Raw genomic sequence first — 4,649 nt, forward strand, 5'->3', positions numbered from 1 at the left:
TTCAATTACTGATAGAGAAATGTTGAATTCTCCAACTATAATTGTAGATTTGTCTGTTTCTTTGTTGAATTCCATCAGTTTTTTTATTAATGTATTTTAAAGCTATTTTATTAGTTGCATAAAATCTAGGGTTATTATGTCCTCTTGATTTTGTTGTCCTTTAGCATTATGAAATGTCCCTATTAATTTCTGGTTTTATTTTATATCCTGAAGTTTGTTTGATCAGATATTAACTTTTTCATGATATTTCTTCTTTTATCTATTTACTCTAAACCTATTTACATCTTTATATATGAGAGTTTCTTGTAGACAGCATTTTGGGTCTTCCATTTTTCTTCCAATCTGAAAATCTTTGCCTTTCAATTGGAGTATTCTCCATTTATATTTAATGTAATTATCAATGTGGTTGGGTTTAAATCTACTATCTTGCTATTTGTCTTCTATTTGCTCCTTTTTTTTTTTTTTAACATCTTTATTGGGGTATAATTGCTTTACAATGGTGTGTTAGTTTCTGCTTTATAACAAAGTGAATCAGTTATACATATACATATGTTCCCATATCTCTTCCCTCTTGCGTCTCTCTCCCTCCCACCCTCCCTGTCCCACCCCTGCTCCTTTTTTTTTTTTTTTTTTGGTTCTTTTGATTCTCTTCTCCTTCCTTCTTTTGAATTGCTTGAGTATTTTTTAATGATTCAATTTAAATTTACACTATTGTCATCTTAGCAACATTTTAGTGATATATTTATTTATTTATCTATCTATCTATGTATTTATTTATTTAGTGATTGATCTGGAATTTTTAATATACACCTTTAACTTAAAGTACTCTGTCTCCAAATAAGATTAATTCTACTCACATTTAATGTAAGAGCCTTACAACAATATATTTCCATACCCCTCTTCCCATCCTGTGCTATTTTTGCCATATCATTTACTTCTACATATATTATAAATCCCACAATACATTTATTTTTGCTTTAAGCAATTATTTTTTCAAGGGATTAAAAAATGAAGGGAAAATTCTGTTATACTTTCCTATATATTTATCAGTTCTGGCATTCTTTGTATTTCTTTGTATAGATTGTAATTTTCACATAGTATCTTTTTTTTTTTCCCAAAGAACTATTAATATAGTTCTTGTAGCAAAGGTTTACTTGTGATGATTTCTTTTAGCTTTGGTATCTTTGATAAAGTTTCTATTATTCTTCATTTATTTAAGTCTTTACTCTTTAGAAAGATATTTCTGCTGGCAATAGAATTTTAGGTTGGCAGGGGTTTTTATTTCTATCAGTAATTTAGGGATGCTGTTCCATTGACTTTTGGCTTGCATAGTTCCAGAAAAGAAGTCCAAAATATGCAGTATGTGTTGGCAGGCTGGAGACTCAGGAGAGACAATGATGCAGTTCTAGTCCAAAGGCCAGCATCCTGGAGACCCAAGAGAGCTGATGGTGCAGATGATGTTCAAAGGCAGTCTGCTGGAGAATTCTCTCTTGCTCAAGGATGCCAGTCTTTTAATTCTATTCAGTCCTTTAACAGATTGGATGAGGCCCACTGACATTATAGAGGGCAATCTGCATTACTCAGAGTTTACCAACTTAAATACTAACCTCATCCAAAATTACCATCCAATTTGACACATAAAATTAACTTTCACATTGCATTACAGGCATCACCACCCCAGCTGGCAGAAACACAAACTGTTCTCAGCCCTGTATGAACTACTGGAATTTTTTGGCCTATTGCTTTCTAGAGGTTCTTTCTCCAACCTTGTGGAATGCCAATCCCTACATGCACTGATCAGTTTTCACCCAAAGAATCATGAAGACCTCTCTGTAAACTCCTGGATATCTCTCTCTCTCACTCTCGTTCTCTCTCTCTGCCTCCTCCCAGTACTCTGCTTTGCAAATTCTACGTGCCTTGGTTTCCCTGAACTCCAGTATCTATCCCCTCCATTCAGTGAAAATCCTGGGCTCTCTTTGGATTTTCCAGACTTGAGCTTCAGCTGAAAACTGTCCACAGCCAGTAAGCTGGGGCAACCAAAGGGCTTGCCTCATTTGTTCTTTCTCAGGCATCATAGTCCTATACCACCTCTTGTCCAATGTCTGAAAATGGTGGTTTAATATATTCTGTCTGTTTTTCTAGTTGTTTATGGTGAGAGATCAATCCTATATGGCTAATCCTTCGTGGCATATATTAAACTTTTTTTTTTTAACTTACAGTAACACCAGCTTCATGTGTTTCAATCTACTATTTCTTGACCAGGTTAGTAGTTTCATAGATTTGTTCACTTTGTGATCATTCACTGAGCTCTGCACTTATGATGTGTGTACTTTTCTGTGTATGTAAACATCAATAAAACATACTTTTAAAAATAAAAAGCAAAATAAGTTTATATGAACATGTAAATGATGTAGAATAACCAAGACACTCTAGAAAGAAAATAAATTCTAGTGACCTTCCTGACCAGATACCAGATATCAAGACTAAAGCTATTTTGGGACTTCCCTGATGGTGCAGTGGTTAAGACTCTGCGCTCCCAATGCAGGGGGCCCAGATTTGTTCGCTTGCCAGGGAACTAGATCCCACATGCATGCCACAACTAAGGAGCCCTTGAGCTGCAACTAAGGAGCCCACCTACCACAACTAAAGGAGCCCACGTGTCACAACTAAGGAGCCTGCCTGCTGCAACTAAGACCTGGCACAACCAAATAAATAAATAAATATTAAAAAAAAAGACTAAGCTATTTTAGTGAAGAGATCATAGTATTGACACAAAGTTCAAAAAAAGACTAGAAAAAACAGAGAAACCCCTTTTCAAAAAAGACCCACACAATTGTGAGCACGATGTATAATAGAGATGTCACCTTAGAACAGCAAGAAAATACTGAAGTTTTCAATAAGTGATGCTGGCATGATTGGTTATCTATAATTCATAAAACCTTGCCCCTATCTCACACCATATACAAAAATCAATTCCAGATGAATTAACAACTAAGTGTGAAAGGCAAAATTATAAAGTTGTTAGAAGATAACAAGAAAAGGTATAAATATCTTGAGAGGCAGGAAGGATTTCTTAAGTAGGACCCACAACAAAACAAAGTATAAAGGAAAAGACTGATAAATTAGTCTTTATTATAAGAACTTCTATAAATCAAAAGACACCACTACGGGGGTATAAAAGCAAGCCAGAGTTGGGAGAATATGTTTTTTTTAACACATACAACTGACGGAGGACAAATATCCAGGATATATAAATAAATGTTATAAATTTATAAGAAAACAAATGGTCCCCTCCAAATGAACAAAATACTTGTACTTTACACACATATATATATGGAATACTATGGATTACTATATAGCATTGGAATACTACATGCAATGGAATGCTGTATAGCATTGAAAAGGAATGAACTGCAGTTTCACCCATTGACATAGAAGAGTATCAAAATACAGTGTTGAAGCAAAAGGTGCCAAAGAGAAATGGATTCATACAGTATGATATGATGTTGATAAAGTTAAAAAAAGATAAAACTAGGCTATATTATTTTGGGATGGATACATAACTGGTAACACTGTAAAGTGAAACAAGAGAATGATTGTCACAGAACATTGGGATAATGGCTACCTCTGTTGGGAGAGAGGGAATTGCAGTTGGGGAAGGGCACCAATATTCATTCTTGACCTGGTTGCTAGTCACTTGCATCTTACCACATTATTATTCCTTAGCATGTACTTACATGTTTTATTCACTCACCTATATGTATGACACATTTCAAAATAATAAAATAAAATTAACCTCAATTAGTAAATTAATAAACCTAAAATAAAATTAACCTAACTGATGTATATTTTCTTTATAAACAGAGATAATGCGATGATTTCAAGGTTTGTGTGTCCTTATTCATTCATTCATTCATTCACTTATTCCACAGGAATTTGTTGCATGTTTACTATTTGTCGGGCATTATACTAGATACCGAAAATACAGATATTAATTTATTATCTATCAGGGAGTTTTAATAATAAAAATTGATGTGATTATTATCATTATTGTAGCAAATGACATTTAATTGAGTGTCTACTTTGCACTAAGCATTTTAACATACATTACTTCATTTAATTGTTTGACGTCCTTTAGTATGGACTTGTATTTTCCCAATTTAAAAAATGAGCACAGCAACATTTACTAACTTGCCCAAACTTTCAGAGTTCAGAAAAGCCAAAGCCAAGATTTGCTGTTAACAACTGTAGCTTTTCTGCCAAACATCCAATCCCTTTCCTTCAGATGACAGCACCCTCAATTTCCTTTGGGGTGCCCTACCCCTTCTCACATTTGGTCTTGTGGTTCAGTTGGAACTGACTACCTAGTCCTGGGTTCAAAGACTGAGGAAATGACCCAGACTGGGTCATTCCTTATATTCTAAATAGGTGGTTGGAGTGATTGGTTTAGGCATGAGGCAAAAGAAGGAGAAATTAAAGACTGAGTCTCGAAGCCTTGATTTAAACCCTTGGATCCAGCAATGCCTAAAGCTTTCCTCAATGTCTGGTCTTTTCAGTTACATGAGCCTCAAGTTGGGTTTTCTAACACTTGCAAAAAGGAGTCCTAGCTGATCCAGGGACACAGAAAAATAACCCAATACTTATTGTAC

Source organism: Grampus griseus (assembly GCF_964374135.1).
Source record: "Grampus griseus genome assembly, chromosome: 20".
Taxonomy (NCBI): Eukaryota; Metazoa; Chordata; class Mammalia; order Artiodactyla; family Delphinidae; genus Grampus; species Grampus griseus.